At 39.5% G+C, this 24,774-nt stretch overlaps 1 long non-coding RNA gene and 1 pseudogene across 1 annotated transcript in view; both read right to left on the bottom strand.

Annotated features, from left to right (window-relative positions):
* The window catches only part of LOC143304419 (uncharacterized), a 73,715-nt gene extending 67,351 nt beyond the window's left edge, over positions 1 to 6,364 (bottom strand). Inside the window, exons 1-3 of the long non-coding RNA XR_013061110.1 lie at positions 5,514 to 6,364; positions 5,124 to 5,156; positions 4,612 to 4,739 (exon numbers count right to left, since the gene is read on the bottom strand). This is a non-coding gene — a long non-coding RNA (uncharacterized LOC143304419). The remainder of the gene's footprint in view (positions 1 to 4,611; positions 4,740 to 5,123; positions 5,157 to 5,513) is intronic.
* Positions 6,365 to 12,437: 6,073 nt separating this feature from the next.
* Positions 12,438 to 18,222, bottom strand: LOC143304404 (uncharacterized; annotated as a pseudogene).
* Positions 18,223 to 24,774: the final 6,552 nt, after the last annotated feature.

The following is a 24,774-nucleotide window of genomic DNA, read 5'->3' as shown; positions in this document are numbered from 1 at the left end:
CGCGAGTTGTTCCGCTAGAAAATGGCGATTGTGGATTAACAGGTCGGTAATCGAGAAAAGTCCTCGTGATATTGAGACACGACGTGCATTTAGACTCACGGCGCGGTAGCTAACGACGTTTAACGGTAAACTCGTAGTTGTACAGTTGATTTCGCGTAATGCCACGTTAGCCGCAATATGGAAATCCGCGCTGCGTGAGGATAATACCCTGTCATATTGTGAGTGCCGCATAATATCATATTGCAAAACATTACAACGCAGGTGTGTGCATGTAGGTGAAACACGTTGTCGGGCTATTCAACCAATCTCTTCGCTATCCCTCTCTCTTCTTCCCTCTTATTTCCTTCCGTCGGAATTTTTGCTTTCCCCTTATTAATCGCGGCAACCTTCTTGCCGTCGCGTTAATAATTATCACCTGGCTGACCACGTGGTTTTGTTTCGGATTCTACTTAGCTTTTCCTTTGAAACTCGAATTATGATTCGAAAAGGGAAAGAGAGAAGGTAAAACACGGAGCTGAAGAAGCGACGCTCCGGCCGGCCCGTGAAATAAAAGGATCTCTTTTGAACAATTAGCTTCCGGCAGATATAAATATTGAGACAGCATTAACCGAAGAACTTTCTTTAGCATCGCGCGAAATATAATCAAAGGAAGGGAAATTGAAGGAGACTCGCGCCAGGGATGAATACTGCTTTCTGTCGTTTCCATGTAAATAAAAGATAAATTAGCATACGATCTAGTTATAGTTATAACGTTAATTAAAGAACTTGAATGGATAACGTTCGCTTTTTTTTTTTGATATTTTACATTCGTCTCGGATCGGTCAGTACATCGTATAATGCAATACAAAATTTGCGCGGTAAAAGTAGAATTAGAATTACGAACACAATTTAATCTATTCGTTTTAAAGTTGAAAAATTTGAGAAAAGGATATGGTTGATTAAAAGAATGACGTTGTTGCAGCATACGATTTTAATTACCATTGAGATATGACTTTTAATCGCACGTATTTCTTATTGTCGTTTATTCTATTTATATCGCTATTTCATTGTTCGTCTTTATCGTTACTACTCGGTGATTGAAATTTCTAGCGCTCTAATCGATACGAACTACTATGTATTTGATTGATTTGTTGTAACAGATACAAAAGGAAGCAGTATCAGTTACGGTCCGGTTAAATTAATTCTGAGAATCCTACACATGTAACGTGCTCTAATTACTACAAATAATATTATTAGAATAGATTATTAAATCGTCCAAATTAATTAACTTATTGACAGATTTAACAATCACATTTAAACACTGCTGACGCGATTCAACGATGTAATATCACATTAATCGAGCGATTCGAACAATGAAAATTCATGGAATCGTCAAATCGTTACAGTTAGATGATACAGTTATACTGTACATGTGAATGTGTGCGTAAGCGTCAGAGGGCGTCCAGGTCTCAGTTGAGACAAAAGACGATTGGAGCCTGTTAGAAGAATCTAGAAGAGTCGGTTGACAACAAGCGTGCGTGCAAGAAGGTTATCGAGGTCTTCGGAGTGTAATATATAAGTATAGCTGTTGTGTGCGAAATAAAGTGAACTATTTGTATTTCCGAATCCTCTCTATACCTTAACAATTTCGTAAAAGTTCGTATATACGCGTGCAATTAATAACGATGAATATTGTATCGAATACTAACTATGTAATATAAATTATAGTTGAAACAATTGAATTCCCTTTTTTTAAAAAACCGAAACGATAGAACGTACAGGTCAACTCGGAACTTCTGAAACGTAATTGCATTTTACCAATATAATCAATCGAAAGTTAAACTATTTTAATCTTCGGCAGTACAATGCTGTTCGTTTTCGTCGAATGCGAACTTGGAGATTACGAAGCGATCGTGAGTACAGACAGATCGATCGTAATCTGACTACGAACTTCTGTATTCGTCGCATAAATCTAGCTTATCTACCAAGCCGCGGTACAGTCTCCACGCCTTCTTGTCCGGCTAGTTTTTGTTTTAACCCGATACGTTCATCCCTTTCTCCGACGATACATACAAACACTTGTCTTTTAACTTTTACTATCTGTTATATACATCGGCCAAAGAAAAGAAGTACTACTACTACTACAAATACTAAAAGCGAGCGTAGTGACAAAGTAGTAACAAGAATGGCTTCCCGGGCTCTGGATAGTCCAGAGGATGGGGAGTCATTGGTACTTGCCCTCTTCTATGGCAGTTTGCCGGTCCTCTTCGGCTCGTAACCTCTTCTTTCTTCGGGCGCAATGCCCGCTGAAGTTTCATGTAAGCTCGAGACTTTCAAAATCGCAAACCAAAAAATAAAGTATAAAGGTGAAATAAAAACATAAATCGCGGAAGCTGATCCGAGTGCACATGGATGAACAACGATCATATAGCGATCGTTGTCCGTTTGCATTTGCATGCTCGAGCAATATTAAAGTTCGTTTCGAAAACTACTCGCGATCACGACCGCGAAATTAAAAAAATCGACGGGCAAAGCCAGAGACGATGACATGTTTCATTGGTGCCAGCTATACCGTCGATTATTCGAATGAAATTCCCTGAAACAGGTTGGTCACTCGAAAACGCGTCTAACCGATCAGAGGTTCACCTCCACAGCGTGGTTACGCTTAATCGTGTAGCTAATATTACCACGAATTGTGATTGTATTGATACGTCTCCGCATTTTTCGTATCTTAAGTTGTAGCGAATGAGAAAAACGACGCAATTCCACAGCCTAACCACACACATACACAATATGGAAAATACGTCGTGCACGATACCCTAACACATGGTCAGCAGCTGAGAAATTTTTGCATTAATTATAGTCATCGTGCCCAATGTCTTTTTCCCATTCAAGTAACACCTGAGCACGTGAATGACATCCTGACAATGGGCACGGCAATTGTTAAATCTGAAAATCCTAATCTAAAAGCATGATTAGTTTGTCTCATTTGTATTTAACGGACTAACGTCCTTTGATTTTACATTTTATTACTTCGTTTTGGATTATAATAACTCTGCTTTATTAATTTAATAAATTACTGAAATTTTAATATTATCAAAAAAGTAACATTAATTGAAAAAAGACTAAGACTCGATGAAATAGAATAATTGTCTCTAAATGCATTACCAAGATAGAAATAATCTTCGGCAATCTCTTCGTCAAAGCACATTTCCAAAAATGCAGAAACAGTGTTACGACCGTTCGCGGAGAGACGCGGTCGCGAGAAAAACGCGTCAGCGAGAGGCGTAAATTCTCGCTACGATTCGGTGAATCGACGCCGCGAAGTAGTCGTTCCCCTGTTTCGGTTAAGATAACAGAGGTGGTTAAATGAATATGACACAGTAGTAAGTTATATTTCACCGTTTATTCCAACAACTTATAACGAAGACAGTTACGCTGATGCGTATGTACGAGATGAGTGAGTGACTGATCTGCGGGTGTGTATACCCGGTGGAAGGACGTTGACCGTTCGAAGGATGTAAAATCAGTACTGTCTTGGGAGACGATGCTGTGTCGGAGGAAAGCTAAGGATGGGTGTGTCTAGCGCACGGGACCATCGGATTTGTTCGTGACGATTTTAGTTAGGAGAGTGAGGGAGTAGGCTTCGTCGTTAATTGGTTAAACGAAGGGTCTTAACCGCCCTCGAGAGAAAGTGGTTAGTGGGAGGAAAGTTGCAGCGTACGTGAGAAAAACTAACTTTCCATTTTCAGCTGTGGTAGACAATAGTCTCTAGAAATTCCTCGGAACCAGATGTTTGTTTCGTTTGAAGGACCTTTTCTAGGAAATCTATGAGATTTATGGAAGGTACTTGAAACTATGGAGGATACGCTGCGAGTATCCGAAGACATCTGGTTGCCATATTGCCCGCGGTGTGTGGCCTGGGCTAGGTAGAGTGTTACGCGACGTAACAAACAGTGTTCAAAATTATTGCTTTGTTTCAAAAATCTGCCTGTCGCGAAGTTTCTTCTTGCACATAAAATTTCACAGATTCTTGTACGGAAAAGAAATAAATTTTAATTCATATTTTAAATTCTACTTACGTTTATAGTATCTGAAGTCAAACAAAAGAATGTGATATATTACAATTAATATTGTCACAAAATGAATGTATCGTTTATTGCATGTATCGTCATTATCATTGAGTAAAAATAGCATCTTTCATTCCAACGAAATCGGAGGGCATCCGATTTTTCCTTCGGTACCTATTATTTATACTAAAATTCATTGCTTAAGATTAAGTGTATTTATGTCATACAAGTATATTCGTCTAGATATTTGCCTTTTGCAAATATTTATACTGAATACTATTATACATATTTGTCAGTACCACGAATATATTCTCAAATTTATATGTTTAAACTAATTATTAAAAAATTAATGATTATAATCGCGATGTGTAAGAAGACCTATCCTGAACTAATAAATAAAGCTATGAAAAAAAATGTTACTACTCACGGGTGTAAAAAATACCCGCGGTCACTATGCTCGCAAAAAATTCCACATAATACAACCAGTCACCCGTGCCGATTCGGACCTTTCATCCTACGACATGATTGAGTGACCGGAGGAACAAAAACGCATGCGACTCACCATTAGAAGCGGAGAAGCGGAAAACGTTCCCATCGACACTGCATTATCTCAGCAAATATCATTTCAAGGACTAACATCAGGCAGGAACTGTCGAAAATCCAATGGTGGAAATGGAGGTTATGAAAAATCTGTTACAAAACAAAACACGATAAGTGATCGCTGATTATTTGGAATGTTGGAGATTGTGAAAAATGGAAATTTATTACACTCGTAACATTAGTAATAATAAAGATTGAAATTCTAATAAACATCCATAAATGTAAAAACTTAAACTCTAATATAAAAGTTTAAAATCTAGAAATCAGAAGTCTAACGATTTTTTAAATATATTAGTCATTTGTTTTATAATTTGGTATTAAGACTTTAACACTTTTTTTATTTTAATAGAAGAATAATCTTAGAAAACCCTAACCTATGAAATTTTGAATCAAATTGTATTTCTTAATCAATAGTATTCAAAGCAAAATATACAGAATACACATAATTCAAGTAAGATATGTGAAGTTACTTACATTCTTGGCTTTTGAGCCACCGTTGGAGTATTCCTAAAAAGACAAAGAAATTCAAGCTGTGATATGTCTATAACAAAACAGAAAATATCATTAATATTGTTAATACACAATAATAAGCATGGAAATTTAACAACAATAAAGACTAAACTCTAATAAGTATATAAATTGAAACTCTAATATAAAAGTTTGAGAATAAAACATTCACTGATTTTTGATACGTATCAGACAGTTTTATTGTACCTTAATGTTAAGATTTTAAGACTTTATTTCAATTAAAAAGGACATTTACAGCTTTCTAAATTATCAATCGTTTTATTGTATAATTAACAATATTTCAAAAAAAATATAATAAATAGAACAAATTGAAATACAATATGTAAAACTACTTACATTCTTGAGCTCCTGCAGAGGCTTTGTTTTCTTGATGCACTGACTCTAGTATCGAAAAAGAATGTTCAAAAGAATATAAAATAAGACCACATTACCACGACCGCAAAAATTATAACCGGCGAACAAGAGCTCTAATGTCGCGTGGAAAATTGTTTGATAAAATTTTACTACTTTCGCGTGTGATTATTTAATTGAATTTAATCAAAACGACCGTGATTTGAAAATATTGAAAAATACTTTTGCGGAGCAAACACTGACTCTACAAACCGCATTGCACGCGGTCACAAATATTCCCTAAAAATAAAGTTGTTTATGGGTGGGGTGGGGTGGAATGGGGAGTAGAAAAGAAGCGAAATATTGTTTCGATGTTTTTCTTCTTTTCTCTATCGAACGTTTATTTAGAAAATACTGCTACTTTTCTTTTACGTATGAAAAATATTAATTTAAAATTATAAGATATTCCTCGATATCGAACAAATGTTTTTACGAGTACCATGAATGCAATGTAAGCATTTGCAAGAATTATACTATGAATGTTCGTTACTAGAATATGAGATATACACTCCACTAATACACTATAATCCCGCGTTATAAACAGTTGAAAATATTTGCAAGAATTCGAAAGTTCACAACTAAATATACTTAAATAATACTACAGAAACGCATGCGAAATCTTGTTTTAAAGTACTTGAGTTTAGTTGCGCGTCACCTCTATCAAAGGAACATATGTTACGAAGTTAAACGATGGTAGAAAATATAGTAATGAATAATGCGAAAAATACACTAATGAAAGTAATAAAGAACCGATGCCACCAATAGGTTTTAATACGTTACAAACCTGACGCAACGTTATCCACGTTATCGGTACGAAATGAGACGACTAAATGACTCCTTGTACCTTAGTTTCGCATAGCAACTTCCAAAGTGGCGATGGAAGGGGGGACACACGAGCCGGTGGCACAAGCAGCTAAGCAGTTAACGATTACACGTTACTAGACAAAGAAATGTATACATCAACAAAAACATTCCTATTCTACGGAGAACTTCCTTTCGAATTACGCAGCAGGAATCTTTCGAATTGCGCAGCACGACTCTTTCTCTACACCGATATTTACAAACATCGTACAATAATTCGTAGCCCTACTGGCAACATCACAGACACATTTGTCTAACTTATTACCTTAGTTACTTTATAATCTTAATTTCGTTAAAGAAAGCAAGATTGAAACAACAGCATGCAGAAAATGAAAAATTACTTAAAATTACCGGTCGGAAATGACCCGCAGAAGAAGGGTTAAGCGCTTTTTAAGTGCGTATTCGCTGTTAATACTAATATAAAAATAATAAAAGAGGAAAGTTATTTATTCCTAAGCGAAAAATGTGGCAAGAGAATAATTTTCTCACGATTAAAAATTTGAAGTCCATTGATATTTTCTCTATAACATTTTTATTATCACGACATAGTATCTGAAATTTTGACCAATCCAATGATTTTTATTCTTAGAAATATCTTGAATACGGAGAATTAAGAAATGTACAGTGAAGGATGTAAATAATGAAAATAAATTATGGCGGAGGAATCAACGAAGGAAAGTTATTTCGCTAATTATTATACGAATGAATATTCAAAATGTCGCGCAACGACTACTAAACTATTTAATAAGCACTAACCTTACAGGGCTAGTCAAATGACTGGTTTAAAGATCTAATTTAAAATTGTACATTTATCGTTATTTCTTTTGTTCATCTAAGTTTAGATGAATTCTTATATTCTCCGATTAATTGATTTCTCAACTTTTAAAACCAGTTATGTGACCGGGCCTGATGACATTAGTGTCAAAAGCCAGCCTGAAATTTTATTCAATTTCTGATCTTCGGCTGATTTTCAGTATTTTGCCACCGACCTTTCACCAGCAATTAGATTTGACAAACAAAATGCAATGTAAGACTTGCCAACGTTTAGGCCATGTGGCTTCTAACTGCAACAGACTGCCGCAGCGTTAAATTCAACGATAAATTATGATCCAGAGGAACGTATTAATCCAGATTCCAGAGGATAATACAAATCAACCTTGTTGCGTGTGGTGTAAAAATTTTGATCATCCTGTTCACATCAAGATTGCTCTCAACGCTTATTATTAGTGTTAAAATGCCGATAGCAAAAGAGAATTTGGAATATTAACGAAGACCGAAACAAATAAATACGATTCGTTCGTGAAACAAGTGATTCAAAAATTACTTGCAGTCAAATTCCATCGAATAATAACTAGATAATTGTCCTAACCTCTGTATTCCCTTATTTCATCGCGATATATTTGATGGCTAAATATGAACCACAACCCTAATACTGTCCTTGGAGAAACGGCTAAATACTACAATACAAAGCTCAAACTCTAAACTTATAGGGGAAATCTTCACGTTTATACCGCAGCAACATAGCTCAATAGTGAACCGGCTCCTCTCACTTCACTAAATAATAGGGCGACGGTCCCCTAGACGAGTCAAGTAACTCGGCGGTAAGAACAGAGCATCGCTTGCAGCATTCAAGATTTTCAAGAAGCCAATATGAAGCTAAATCTGTATATCCATTATTAAGAGGGGGGGGGGTTAAAGTTTATTCGTACAAAAAAAGGCGTGTTTTGTGAATTTTTTCTGACGATACAGTTAAAATTTCTTTTTTAAAAGCAATAGTACATTAAAGTATGACATTCGAAGAATATTGCATAAAATTTTCGTTTGGGTCTGCAATTTTATCAAGATAAAGAGACCAAAGAGATAAAAGTATGTCAAGAGTAATATATTACAGATATGGTGAGGAAATTCGGTCTTGAGGATGCGGAAATTGCAACTACCCCATTGAAAGCAAAGTTGTTTTGATAACAACCCGAAGGAAAGTCATTGGTTATTCGCCAAAAGGGGCTGACGTTACTGTTACGCCATGCGGCTTACCATAGGTCATATTCTTAACTGTCGATCGCAGCACTATAATGTCGCAGACGGATCGTCGCGTCTGCCCGGCAAACAAACATTGTAGTGGCAAGCGCATGGTTCATTAAGCAGGGCGACTTCCAGAAACGTCGACTCGTGGCCGTTATTTTACCTCGCGTAAAAGAATGTGGCGTGATCCGAACGTAGTGGGGGTCGCCTTCCAGAAAAAACGAAAAAAAATCGAAAGGCGTTCAGAACTTTTCGAGAAGTCGAACCGTCAACACATCTCATATGTCGCGCATTATTTATCAACCAAACGCAGTTACATTTTTTTTTGTTCCATTTATATCTTTCTAGTTAATAAGTTGTTGAAATAAACATTATTTGTGTTAATTCCGTGGAATTTCATTGAACTACCCTTATTATCATAATCGAAATAAGGGGATCGATCAGTTCGTGGCGTCGATTATTTAATCGTAACGGGAACTTACAACTCTCGTTGACGTGCTATCTCGCGATCGCGTCTCTCCGCGAACGGTCGAAACAGTTACCTTAAGGGAACGTCTAACATTGGTCTGTGTTTCAGGGATATTGGTGATGATATAACAGGATATGTCGACTCCGACTGGCGGGGGGGGGGGGTGTGATGTTGATGATAGAAAATCCAGAACTGGCTTCATATTCAAACTATCGAATGGTGCTATATCATGGGAATCTAGAAAGCAAAAAAGTGTAGCAATTTCCAGCACCAAAGCAGAATACATGGCGCTAACAGAAGCCACTAGAGAAGCCGTATACTTGCGACGATTTCTATGCAAGTTTGATATGATGGCTGAAGAAAGAGCAACCGAAATATATTGTGACAACCTGAGTACAGCCAAATTAGTCCAAAATCCAGTATTCCATGGTCGCACGAAACATATAGACATCCGCCATCAATATATTCGTAAGATTTTCCAAAAAGGAATCATTGGAATTCACTATATGTTAATTTACTAACGAAAAGCTTGGGCAAGCCAAGTGCTCATATAATGACCATTGGTTTGACGAGCATTCGAATTCCGATGAGAGGGGGTGTTGAAAATTACAACGTGAGTTCGTGCTCGCCATCCATATGCAGATGCGTTAATTATAAGAAATAGTAACTAAAGGGTGATCCTAGTTACATTCGATTAATTTAATCGATATGCTTAAGATGCCTTTTTGTTTTTATCCCTAGTTTTTGTAAGCGCGTGCAATAACGGTTTTTTGGCTCAGAACAGTGTGATAGATTTATCCATTCAATAAAATAATAACTATTGTCATCTTACCTCTGAGTATAGAAATAACGACAAAAAGTCATGTCTTCGATTTTGTAAACAGCAAATTTACAAATATCTATCTTTCTGCAAAAGTTGATGATTTCTGACGCACAATGGTGAATGGATTTCTTATCGTGTATGGCTTGTGTTTGTTTGCACATTGTAATTCCTATTTTTATATTGGACTTTTGATCGAGGTATTCATTATCAACGCTCATGTATGTATATTGTTGTGTAAAAAATATTGGATGTTCAACTACTGGTGCCAGAAATGCATGGCTTCTTTTGGTTGGTATGAGGTATACTCGCACTATATCCCATGCCGAATCTGTTAGCAAAGGTACAATTATTTTAAAGAAAACATTACTTGTGACAGCGAATACAGTTAGCCTTGATATATCTAGAATGAATTAATAATTTTTGTATTTCGTTTCTATTGCTGTGTTATACAGGTGATGTCATAATGCTTTCTTATAATTTTCGATAAACAGTACATATTTATAGCGTTGAATATTTCATCGAATGGAATCTGTTAGTAGTCTCTCTTTAGTGGTATTCATCATATATTCGTCAAGTTCTACTCTTACTTCATCGGTTAATTTAATACTGTCGTATTTTATAATTTTGCGTATGAGCGCGATTTGATTTGCAACTATAGTTTTTAATTCGCTTCGTCTCTTCTTCGATCATTTTCATTCGATCATTCAATTATCATTGTTAATTTAACGCTAGCTATCGCCACTATAATACGAATGGCCTGTATACATATTAAATAAATTATAATAAATAACTTATTATTTTTAAATACACCTTGTCTTATTTATTTACACTTTCCTTTGTCTTACGACCTACATCCGCCTTGACTTACGCATTGTTACGTAAAATTCGTGATATAAAAGGAGAAGCTGAGCAATAGCTTAACTTGACTGTCCTTGAAATAAAGTAAAACTCGAGCGAGAACGTAAAATATTTATTGCGGGCGATCGCAACCGCGGGTTCGACCTTTTCGCAATCTACTAGTGATAAAAAGTTCGCGTACAACGCAAATAGCGTGCAAAAGAACGGTATAGAGCATAGAGCGTAGGGTATAGCAGCGTCGCAGAAAAAGAAAAATCAACAGCTTACGAACAACGATACAAATGATCATGGAAGTGCGTTTCTGCTCCCCGGTGTGTTCGGACTATGACGATTTGTCTTTCTGATCTTTCCGACTCGACTGTCGCACCGTTGACTCGACCGTCGGCCTTAAATTGTTTCGCATTTTCTAGAGAACGGACGCTTGAAACTACGTGCTTGCGGTACATTCGATAGCCAGGACAGAGGGATTATTCGTGAGCCTGTTTTCGCCCTGCGAGACGAGAAAATTATTCCCTGATGCAATTGTACGCGGTTTTATGTAACTTTGATTCTATGCGTGAACGATATTTAGCACAGAGGAGACGGATTAAGATAGGTTCCCATAGGTTCCCACGTAGCTAAAATAAAGCAAAAGTGCGCGAAATTAACGGATGACAATGGACAAATTTCTTGGACGATCTACGTTTATTACGGAATGGTTGGCTGCGAGAACCGATATCTATAACATTTAAGTTGTCCGAGAGAGTTTCACGATAAAGGAACAGATCTCTGCCGATACTCTCTATCTAACTATCGTAGCAGATCTGCGTACTTTTGCAAGGTTCTCCCAATTAATACAAATTTCTAACTACCGTAAAATCGAGATATTATACGTCGTAAAGCAAAGATGAGGACAGTGGCGATGACCTCGGAAACGCGAAAAATATCTCAGAAGATAGAATTTTGATGACGCAAACAACAAATGTTCGTGATGGTTTTCCCAATAGCGATTCTGATTCCCCCTTGACGTGTCTGCTCAACGCTACTTCCGGCATCGTGATAACCACCGTAAGACCTAGGACGCCATTACAGCCTCCATTACATCGTATATGTCCTTCTCGCTGTTGATGAAAATCCTATTTGTTAAATTAGACGTTTTCTCGCTTTTAGACAAAGTAAACCGCGTTTCTCACAGGTGTTCGGCAGATGGCGATGATGAGATATATAGTGCAACAAAGTGAAATTTTACGCGCGTAAATCTAACAGGATTATAATGTAACAGAAGCACAACAAAGAGGAAACTTGTGATGAAAAAGGAAGAATATATTACCAACGAAACTCTTTTTCTCCATTTTCTTTCGTGGAATTATATTTCACTTGCGAGTATTATAGCATGTCTGCCTTTGATACAAAAGTCATAAAAGGTTTACGTATCTACACGTATATTTACACTGTATGAACGAGCATTACAAGCATGCATTATCGACAAATAGATCCACGTTCGAGATAAGAGTTCCTCGTTGATTCTTTCTCATGGTATAAATAACGAGAAATTATCAGGAAGTATGTAATAACGTTACAGTAAAACTACTCGTATTTGTTAATTTTACACGCATGTATAACAGCTACAACGATAATCTTCGTTAAATCTCTCGTCGTTCGTCCAGTCGTATAATGACCGTCGGGTCGAGCCTGGGACGCTACTCCAGTCGCCGACGGGGCCTGGGGGCTCCGAAACCCCTGTGTCGTAATTTTCTTTCCTTTATTAACTTTATCCTTATTTTTAACTTAAGAATGCCCTTTTTCGTAGCCGGTCGTCATAATATCTCACAGTAAACCTTCCAAATATATCTCCTCATAAACCAACAAGACTCGCCAAGTCGTCAACAATCGACGTCCTTATTCTGTTTTGCTAATAGAATTTTTTTGGTTTTTGCAAGCGACTATCGTGCTAATTTATGAGCAATCGCTTTCTCCGCAATGTTTGCATTTTCCGAAGCTTCTGTTTGTGCAGCAGCTCTAGTGTTTTGTTCTCATGTTTTTGTTCGAGTTATTCTAGTTGGTGCATCAATATCAACAGCAAGTTTTGGACTGTTCATGCCTGCCTGTTCAAATGCCTCAATTCTTTTTTTTACAGATACCTTGATATATTGATCCAATAGAGAATTCGATTTATACGTGTTTCTTATTTCCTGGAATCCTGTAATTGTATTCTTTTCCCTCGGAGATGGTTTTGTTGGAGTATTAAGTATCGAATCTTCGCTCGATGTCATAGATCTGTTCTGCCGTTTTTGTCGTTTTTTAATTCCTTGTTTCTTAATATTTGCTTTAGACTTTTTCGCTTCAGGGGATGACTCATCTTCTGTGAGTAATTCATCAAACTCTTTGTTTGTCATCGTTTCTTTTATCTGCTGCATCTTATCCTGCAATGTTATTGACGACGATGATGTAAATTTAGGTTCATTATTTTTTCCTATACTACTAGTCAAGTTTTTATTAATTACTACAGTTTCGTTTAATTTTATTGGTGATAAAGATTCTAATCTAATCTTCTGCGTACAAGTAGAATTGATGTCCATCGTGGAATTCATAAGAGAAGTAAATATCTCAAGTGCATTCTCGCACATTGAAAGTTCTTCAATATCATTTCCTGTTGGTGCGATTACTGTATCATCAATAGTATTAGAATTTTTACTCTCCGTGTTTTCACTCTGTGAAAAAATTCTCTTTATATTACTATTTCTTGTTGTCATTGAAGACTTTAATGGTTCCATCTTTTCTGGCTGTATTGCATCTTCCACTATAAAAAGATGATCCTGTGAATGTATCTGTGAAGTACCAGCGATCCTCCTTGAAATTGTTTCGCTTAAAACATTCTTTTCTGTTTTACTATGTTTTGTAGGACCTTGTGTGTTTTTTTCATCTGAACTACTTCTACCCCTTTCATTTTTTTTAGATCGGTTTCCACATTTCCTCTAAAAATTTAGAATGTATTTAACAACGTTATAATAGTATCTATATGTCGGATTTGCACTGGGAGTAGGGTTGTGGGCGTCAAATGAATCTTCTCGAGAATTAGCCATTGGTACAGTACACACAGGTGTAGTTTATTGCAATGATAGAATAATTACAGTCTTGACAATTGATCACGGCGGTTCGGCACTCGCGACACTAGTGACGATGGTCTCAGGCACAATAACGAATCCGCGGCCAACGGGATGACAAAAGAACGTACTCACAAAGTCTAAGTCTGGTTCTTTGTTAGTAAAACGTGAAATAACCACTGATCGCGAAGATGTTACTCTTTAATCGATGAGATCGCGAGCGAGAATGCCTTTCCCGTTCCGATGATGCCGCAGAGGAAAACTATCACGGGGTGTGTCTAAGGACACGAGATCATCGGATCCGTCGGGTATAGCCCTCGTTCCGAAAGTAAGGGAAATTGGCGTCGCTGTCAATTGGTCAGTTTGGGACAAAGACTGTCTGTCCGTTTGGAAAATCTTAATTGCCGGCAAAACCCAGGTTTTATAGCGGGCCCTCGGGCTAACTGGACCTGTGCTGTGTACGTGCCTCAACATCAGGTATTCATTCTCCGAAGGAACCGTTGGAATGTTTTACTGTCAAGTACCTCTGTTGGTATTTCTTTTAATGAGGGTCATACTATAATTCCACACCTCTGTTAGGCGAAGCGCCCGTCCCGTTGACCGCGGCTACGTTCGGCGACGGATGGTCGCCTTGAGCCCAAGTTTATTATCACAAATCGCAAACAAGTACAATTGGGCAGGATGACGGCAAATTGTTTAATTACGACTGTAAACTTCAATTACAGTTTTACGGATTTTCCCGAAGTTCCAAAGGGAAGGCTCTGGTGTCCTTTCATCTCCGACATGTATATTCGATATATCTTTGGTAATCATTGCTTTAATCTCATTCTTTGATCTAGTACTCATATTTAAAATCTACAAATAAATTCTTTATAAGTATTTAATATATATGTCGGAGAAGCGTCAGGAGTAGGGTTGTGGACGTTTGATAAATCTTCATTGGAATTGGCCATCGTTGGGTTATAACGAAGGTACGGTCTGTTAATACGAGTATGGATACTACCGACTTGACAATCAACCGTGGCGGTTGGACACTCGCGATACTAGTGATGTTGGTCTTTGGTTCAATAACGAATCCGCGGTCAACGGGATGATAGATGTACGTGCTCACAAAAATCTAAGTTGGACTCTTTGCGAAAACGTGGAATATCCACCGAGCGTACAGACTCTAAGTAACTCGCTAATACGACCTCACGAGAGAATGACTCTCCGTCGCGATGATGCTGCAGAGGAAAGCTATGATGGGGCGTGTCCGAGGACACAAGATCATCGGATTCGTCGAGGATAGCCTTCGTTCAGAAGGTGAGGGAATTTGGCGTTGCTACTAATTGGTCAATTTCCATATCGGTGGTTAGAAAAAGATGCTAGCCGCCCTCGAGGGAAAGTTGCTAGTGGGAGACGCCGTTTGTTGAAAAATAGGGCTCTCCTATCTTCCCGTAGCTGGGACAAAGACTGTTTGTTTGAAGGACTTTAGTCAACTAAATTCTAAGATTTATGACGGGCCCTCAGCCTAGCTGAACATGTACTGCGGAAACGCATCTACATCTGGCAATCATCTTACTCGAAGAATAGGGTCTGCGTGTGGCGAGCTACGGGACAGAAACCGTTTACTGTCGCGTGCCGCCACAAATATTTCTTTTAAGGAGAGCTATGGATTTACTCCATATCTTTGTTAGACAAAGGATTCATCCCCTGAGCGCGGCTACGCTCGGCGACTGGCTGTCGCCTCGAGCCCAAGCTCACTATCACAACTCGCGAACAACTACAATCGGATTGAGTAACTACAATTGTTTAATCACAGCTATAGTGAACTCTAGATTACAATGTTGCGGGATTATCCAAAATTCCAAAGGCTCCGGTGTTCTTTTCATCTCCGACATATACATTAAACTACACTTTTTAATAATACATACCATAATTTAATATTGTGGTTGAAATTATGACATATATAAAATTAATACAAACACTTAACTTAGAAACATATGTAAATTATATAAAAAAAAATATTTATATGGAACAATAGTAAAATAATGGAGTAACGTTGAGAATAAAATCTAGTTTAATTATACATATATACCCTTTTAACAATTCCGTTCTTATCAATTTTATTAAATTTACAGTGAAGCTTACAATTACACTGATGTCAATGAATATTAACGTATATGTTTATTATTACACCAAATAAAAATGAAAGTAGTCTAATGAAAAATACAATATACTTTAATGGACATAAAACTAGTAAATAGCGAAGCATTTATTAATATTATTATACAGTACTATATTATATTATTATAATATTTATTAATATTTACTTACCTTTTACGTTTGCACAAAAACTATGAAATTTTAAATATAAACATTTATGACAGAGATAAAGCAAGTCACAGAAATTAGCGTCTTTCAATGGCAAAATGCGTTCAAGGAAGTGAAATGATAATCTCCGTTTCGCGTCACAAGCGGAATTGTGCCAGTTTTGGTCCTTGAAAGTACATGTAGCGGCACATGAGCTAGAGGACAATTCAAATCATGTTGTTGTTTTTTTGCCTTGGAGTATCAATATCGTTAGGACATACATAATGTAATAGTAAATAAACTCCAGGCAAAACAATGTCGCCGTTACGTGCTACTGTCGAATGAAGACGAATTTGAATTTTCCGACTCTCCCCCGACCAGTTTAACTACAGTTTAACTACACCAGTTTAAACGGATTCAAATATATTTAGAATAAATAAAATAAATAAGAATAAACATAAATACCGTCGAGAGGCGCGCGTACAAATATATTCGCGAAGCTAGGGTATGATCACTCGCGAAAAACTCGATAACTATAACTCGGATAATGTCTCGGATAATAACTCGTAGATATTGATCGATAATTCGTATATACTCTGTATATACTAACTCTCTCCTGATCGCGTCCGTTTATTTATATTGGGGGAGGGGGGGGAGTCAGAAAATTTGAATTCATCTTAGATCGACGGTTGCCCATAACGGTGACTTTGCTTTGTTCGGAGTTTACCTATCGATATTTTTCGCCACGTCCTATGACTCATGTGCCGCTGCATCACCCCCTACCAGTGATAACGTGATTATTAGGTCATATTCGTAAAAAAATTATTTACACTATTCTCGCAAGTCGTCGCAATTTTAAAAGTTGAACATATACAATATATTTTGTGTCCGACAATTTACGGTTCTTACACGAAACCTGCCTGAAACCAATCGCGAAAACGTACTCTTCGCGCAGACCGCGTAACGTACTCATTCCTGGTGTTTTCTTCCGCTATTCGATTGTTCTTGTTTGCATCGCTTTCGTCGCGGGCGTTCGCTTAACCTACCGGAATCAGTACGTTACGAGATTCGGCGGTTTTTTCCTCTAAATCGTCCGGTACTACAAACGCGGGTTTTAATCGGTCTATGGGCACGTCGCGATTACTTATTTTAATAATATAATTTTTTTCATCCCTTTTTACAACTTTAAACGGCCCGTTGTGCCGCGGCTGTAAAGAGCCTTGCGTTATAGCGCAAGAAAACATACAGCGATGATTCTAGTTCTTTAAAAATGAAAATATTCTTTTCGCCATGACGCGTCACTGGGTATGGCCTGACCTTCTCCATCCGTTCTTTTAGCCGGTTCGCGTATTCCGAGTTGGCCCGCTGCTTGGTTGCTAAGAAACATTCCGCCGACAATCGTATGCCGGTGCCGTAAGTCATGTCGGCTGCCGTTGCATTTAGGCCCTCCTTTATCTCGGTTTGAATGCCTAATAGTACTATCGGCAGAATTTCGACCCAGTTGTTCGTATCGTGTCACTCGATTGCCGCTTTCAGTTGTCTGTGTAGGCGCGGGATGATAGGCCGTCGTGCCTAAGTGCTTGACACCGAGCAACCGGCATAACTCCTCAAACAGTCGCGATTCAAATTGTGGTCTTTGGTCGGTCGTTATTTTTAAGGGGACGCCGAAACGAGCTATGCAAGTCGAAAGGAGGGCCGAGGCAACGGGTGGCGCTTCCATATCAGCAATGGAAACGGCTTCGGGCCAACACGAAAAACGATCGATACTCGTTAGACAATATCGACAACCTCGCGAATATTGCATGACGATAATGTCTAAGTATATGTGTTCGAACCGGTCTGCTAACGTTCTTAACGTTCCGACGTGTGAGGATACATGCCTGGTGACTTTGCACCTTTGACACGGTATACATTGTCGCGTCCACGTTCGACAATCATTATTGATGGACGGCCAGACGAAACGCGTCGTCACCAATTTTTTCGTAGCTCGTATCCCCGGATGGGAAAGCCCATGCAGCGACTGAAATACAGTACGTCGTAACGATTCCGGTACGTATGGTCGCAGGATTTCGCACGTACCTTATTGCGCGGATAAACACATATGTCGGCACCAGTGCCCACTAAAACCGAAATGTTTGTCAGCTTTTCCTTGACGCAGATGCGGCGGATTTCCAAGCCGTCGTCGTATGCCGCGTTTACGGACGGCTGGTCGCATTTCCCTATTTCCAATTGCACGGGGATCGACATTTTCGCGCGCGTTCTCGTAATGTCTGGTTATAATAGCACAGGCCGGAATCGTACGTTCTTTCTCGCGACCTCGATCTACTCCGACTTTTCAATCTCGATCGCCGACGCGAATAATGGTTGATACTCGTCGCACACATCTGAGCCATCAGTTGGTTCATCTGATCGCTTAACGTGTTGAAAACGGCGAGCCATGCTTGCTTCGATGCTTCATTTTGCGCTGGTGGATCGGTTATTATTGCGACTTTCTTTTGTTCGGAGTTTACCTATCGATATGTTTCGTTCATCAAGGCGGAGTCCGTGTTGCAAGGCACAACAACAACATGAGTCGCTCTCGATCCGCCTCGTCCTATGACTCTACCGACTATCTACCGAGTATTGATCAGTTACTCACAAGTTATCAGCGAGCGATTATACACTGTCTGAGCGAATCCGTTAGTGCGAGTGTCTTTGCGAACATTATCTGTTCTTATTTATTTAATCATTTTAAAATATACTTGACGGTTTCTACAACGGGCAATCTCGTCTAATAAATCTCACGATCAACCATCCTCTACACACAAGTCCTCTAAATACATAACGACTTTTCAGTTCAATTTGGATCATTGCATTTAACGCCATCTATTCTCCCGGGCGCGTCATTTTTCTCTAGAATTTAAATTGCATCCGATGTAATTTGATTAGTCGAACAATTATCAATTTCCATAATTGTATCTTCACGTAAAATAATTTTCTGTTAGCGTCCGCGGTTGTAAAAATAACGATCAGGTATTGAGATATTTATACAATGGTATACTAACTGTTACGTCGCCTAAAACATTTGCACTCCAGCCCTCGCGACCGGACAACGTCCATTCGACTAAGGTAAACTCGTTCCTATTATTAAAATCAAATATGGTCCAAGCTGAACCGATCAGCACATCGCGGCGGAGACGAAGCGCCTTAGTCAGCCGATTTGCAACCACGAAGCGTCAACTCGACGAATATGAAGCGTCTGGACGGGTAGACAAGAACTTTTTAATAGCTTGCCGTAAATCGTTCGACGAGAATGGGAGGAAGATCAGCGCGGTTAAAGATGAATTAGAAGCGTTAGATGAGGGGGAAATTGCTCGTGCAGATTCTTTATCGCAAGATCGTCTGGAGATTGAAATACGGATCCTAAATCTCTTTGACCAAATACCAGCAATAACCGCTTCGCCAACAAAAACACGCGATACATGCGGAAAACCGGAGCCGACACCAATCACTTTACCAGAGGTCCGCTTGCCCCAATTTGACGGTGCCTATTTCTACGACACGTTCTCATCCACAGTGGACCGCAATGAAAATTTAACAAAGGTCCAAAAGTCCCAACATCTACGCTCATCTATAACTGGACGGACCGCACGAAGTATCCAATCATGGGAACTCACAGAGGCCAATTACTCCATCGCGCTTAACACCTTGAAGGAGAAATTTAATTGTTCCCTCAGGATCTGTATGCGTCATTGGGAATTGATGCGCAGTTATCCCGAAATCAAAAAGGAAACTCCAGAAGCCATAGAGAATTTGCTAGAAACCGTCAACGTTAATCTCAAAGCGCTCGAAAAATTAAGACAACCTGTAACATCAGATGTAGTGTTTATCGAGTTGCTCGCGTCGAAATTACCTTCGGCCAGCATGCATAAATGGCAACGCACGTTTCAAAACCAACAAGTGCCATCCTATCAACATCTGATGGATTTTCTCAAAACGGAAATCAACTCCTCTCTAAAGCAAAGGAAACAAAAGGGTCAACCCACAAACATCATCGTCACCGACAAAACACACCGCATGGGCGAACCTTTACCACAACCAGCAGGACGCTGGTGTGTCCGACCTGCAACGGACTCCACGAACTCAGATATTATAAGGTCTTCAAAGCCAAATCGGCTACAAAACGTTTTCAATTCATAAAAGAAGGCATCGCTATGTACAAACTGTCTAGGCAGAGGACACTCGAGGACACAGTGTACAGCGAGTTCGTGTCATATCTGCGGGCAACGACACCATACTGACCTAAACCGACAACAAACACAGGCAGTTTCACGGTCGTCGAGCGGTTAGTCGTCGGGCAGCCGTTCATCGAGCGGTCGGTCGTCGGGCAGTCGTTCATCGCACAAACGATCCTCTAATGGACAATCGCCATCTGGATCATCGAAGTCGAGTTCGTTCCACCATGCGTGACGGACATCCGAATCTTCACAGAAACGTACACCTTCGGCTCCAAGAGATACGAAAGTTCATGCTTCGTATGAGTCACGCCCATCACGGACCAAGGGCACCGTCTCAAACTCCTCGTCTAAATCCCAACCGGAGCAAAACTGACTAAAGAAGCAGACCACAAAAAGGGGGGCCGAGTTGACAAACACATCTCCAAACGTCACACTGCATCATGATCTGCTGGTCACAGCACAGATCGATGTGCTAGACAAAAGAGCATTACCAATCCGAGCCGAGCTAGACATTGGATATAGTATGAATTTCATGACTGAGAAATTCGCAAACTCCCTCGGCATGAAACGAAGGAGATGTTCGTGTTGGGTAGATGATACATTTATACTGTACATGTGAATGTGTGTGTAAGCATTAGAGGGTGTCCAGGTCTTAATAGAGACAAAAGACTGTTGCCAGATGTTAGAAGAATCTGGAAGAGTCGGTTGAGAACAAGCGTGCGTGCAACAAGGTTGTCGAGGTCTTCAGAGTGTAAGATATGTGCATAGCTGCTGTGTGTGAAATAAAGTAAACTATTTGTATTTCCGAATCCTTTCTTTACCTTAACAGTTCGGTCCCAATCGGCGCCCTCGACGACTTGACTACAGTCGCTAGGAGCCAGATAACGGCAACCATTGTTTCTATGGATGGCAAATATGAATGTACAGCAACGTTCTTAATAATCCCAACAATATCGTCGTTAGTCCCAGACCAATCGATCGGTCCGCCATCCAGATACCCAAAAATCTAAGATTAGCCGACCCAGCATTCTACATACCAAGCCCAATCGAAATATTATTAAGTTCGAGACCAACTTTAGCATCATTATGTGTCGGGCAGAGCAAAATATCCCACTCCATGGATACTGAGTTGTGTTTGCAAAAGGTTCGATTCGGTTGGGTTATCGGGGGGAGCCCACCCGCTCAATCGATGTACACACTCGTTTCACGCTACCACAACCGACATATAAGCGGATCTCGCACGATTTTGGGAAATCGATGAAGGACCATCCACCATACATTTATCGGAATCGAAATTGCAATGTGAAGAGCATTTCCGCAACCATGTCCAACGCAACAAGGAAGGGCGATACATCGTCGCCCTGCCATTCAACGAGAAGCTTCCCACGCTTGGGACGTTAAGGTCCGTTGCAATGAGTAGACTCGCCTCTCTTTATCGCCGATTCCAACGCGACAAGCAATTCGAAGCCGTGTATAGTATGGTGATCCAAGAGTATGCAGACTTGGATCACATGACGAAGATTACGCACAACCGTCCCTCAAACAATTGTTATTATTTGCCGCATCACTTCAACAACGCCCCCCCCCCCCATTTTATGTGATCAACCGCCGTGGAGGTCGTTGGCGGCCCTTCATATTCGCTTTCTCGTTGTACCATTCCGCAAGACTTTCACTACGCGGTACGGCTCAAGGAACTTTGACTGCAACTTCAGCCCAGGACCACCCTACGTCCTCTCGACCTTCACTAGATCCCCTGTCTTGTATGTTGTCGCCTTCTTGCGCCTCTTGTTAAACGTCCTTCGCCAACAAGAGGCCAGATTGATATCTCGTATTCGCACTACCTCAAATTTGCTCGTAGCCGCCTTATTCTCGCTTTTCCTTCGCGTCTTAGAACTAGGCCTTGTCTGTTCGACTCTATAGTTTGCACGATACTCTGTACATTCTACGAAAACTTCATCGCAACCATCCGTGTTGTTTCCACCCGACGTTACCGCGATTATGTTCATCGCAACCGGCTCATCTCCCTCTGCCTATCGAAGATCGAGGGCCGAGGATGCCGAGAGCCCGTAAAAGGCCTGAGGCCATTCTTATCAAAGTAGGAGAGGGTAAGGAATGGCTGCAAGTTTACAAAGAGTTAATGGTAGCGAAGGACATCCTAAAGGAAAGATCTGGTATACGAAAAACAAGAGTTGATGATATTTTGATAGAGATGAGGACTGACAGCGATGTGGAAATTGCTGCCAATAAGCTAAATGAGCTCATAGGCGATAAGGTGCGAGCGACGCCTTTACAGGATAAGGTGTCGACCGAGATCAAGGAGGTGAATCCCCTGGTGAGTAGGGAGGAACTTGTTGAGGCCCTGATAAAGGAGCTCAAAATTAAAGATGGTGGAGAGGTGGAAGTGCAGATGATACGAAGGGCGCCATGGACACGCAATCGGCGATTATCGTCCTGCCAAAAGCGTATATCGACAATAGTGGCAATAACATCAAGATCAGGGTCAAGAATTGCCACACTCGAGGTAGAACTCTGGAAAAATACATTAGAAACAACAACCTCAATATATTATCCACAGGAAGACCGACATATTGGCCGACAGACCTGAGCAAAATCCCTGACCTACTCAGTTTTGCAGTTACAAGGAGACTAAACGCAAATAAACTAAAAATAACACCCAGTCTCGAGCTTAGCTCCGATCATACACGCATAATAATTGCATACAGATACAAACCAATACTTTATAGCAATCCAGAGACACCACGCAACAAAACCACCAAATGGCAAACTTTTAAAGAAATAATCGAGAGCAAAACCAACTGCAACATCCCATTGGAAACACCCGAACGCATCGAACAGGCAGTGACAACATTGACAGAAACTATCCAAGAAGCAGCATGGGCAACCACTATACCTGAAGCAACCAACAGACAAACAAAAATAATTCCAGCAGACATACTTGAAAAAATTAGAGAAAAAAGAAAAGCGAAAGCAAAATGGCAAAAACACAGAACAAAAGAAAAAAAACACCTAAACAAACTCACAAAAGAAACAAAAAACAAAATAAAAGAGCACAACAACAACGAGTTCACAAAGTTCATCGAGTCACTATCTGCTCACGAGAACTACAACTACTAGCTATGGAAAGCCACAAAAAGAATAAAGAAGACAACAAAAATGGTACCAGCAATCAGAAGAGCAGACAACACATGGGCAAGAAGCAACGAAGAGCAAGCTGAAGAATTTTCCAACTACCTGTACAACACATTTACACCACATAATATCAACAACAGCAACACTCCACTATACAGCAAATGCACAGGCTCATTAACGAAATAATACTAGCATTAGAAAACAAACAATACTGTACAGCCCTCTTATATGGACATAGAGAAAGCATTTGACAAAATAAACCACGAAAGCCTATTACAAACAATCAGGAAACAATTCCCGGAGCAAATATACCAGTTAAGAAAATCTTACTTAAGCAGCAGGACCTTCGTAATAAAAATCAAGGACACATACTCGGAAGTTAAAGACATCAAGGCAGGGATTCCGGACGGAAGCGTCTTAGGACCAATACTATACACACTATACACGGCCAACATACCAACAACTACCAATAGCAAAATACTGCCAATAACAAATTACTACAAGAACATGTCACAAAAATAGAAAAGTGGCTGCAAGATAAACAAATAACAGCAAACCCCGATAAATGCAACCATATTACATTCACACTGCGAAAACAGGAACCACCAAACATCCTACTGAAGGGCACGCACATACCGCAAACAAGGCAAGTCAAATACCTAGGACTCCACCTAGAAACACAACTCACATGGAAACAGCATACAAAATCAATAATAGACAAAATACAGACAACAAGGAGACAAATGCATTGGCTAACAAGTCGAAAATCCAAATTAAGCATAAAAAATAAATTAAAAATATACAAAACGATCATAAAACCAATCTGGACGTAAGGAATACCACTATGGGGGACAGCAGCAATGAGCCATATAAACAAAATAGAGACAGTACAAGCTAAAATTCTTAGAACAATAGTATAAAACGCCCCGTGGTACGTTAGAAACGAGGATATACGGAAGGACCTGGGAATACCAACGGACAAAGAGGAAATTAACAGACACGCAGGAAAATATAAAGAAAGAATAGGAAACCAAACCGACTAGCTGTGGAAATGATCAACACATGGATAGAAGATTGAAAAGGAAACACCCAGCAGACCTCATAAAGGACACAACCTAACAAACACGAAGATGGTATCCCACTGGGGGTAGCCACCCACATGATAATCTAACAGCTAAAAAGTTCTACCAAATGTCCAAACTGGAAAAATTGTGAATGTAATCAATAAAATAAAAAAAACCTGTGATCTGAGTTTAGCCATACATCTCCTAAAAGGATTAAGAGATTTTTTAACAAATTCCCAAAATAACAGTGAATTTTAAAATAAGGATAACGGAAATACATAAACATCTTGTTAATAACGACGTGGGTATACAGATAGAAACTAATATCTGGAGAATATATGTGACGGGATGATAGATCTACTTGCGCG

This window comes from Bombus vancouverensis, unplaced genomic scaffold (genome assembly GCF_051014615.1).
Source record: "Bombus vancouverensis nearcticus unplaced genomic scaffold, iyBomVanc1_principal scaffold0034, whole genome shotgun sequence".
Taxonomy (NCBI): Eukaryota; Metazoa; Arthropoda; class Insecta; order Hymenoptera; family Apidae; genus Bombus; species Bombus vancouverensis.
The sequence above is the reverse complement of the archived record's forward strand: the minus strand, read 5'-3'. Positions and strand labels throughout refer to the sequence as shown.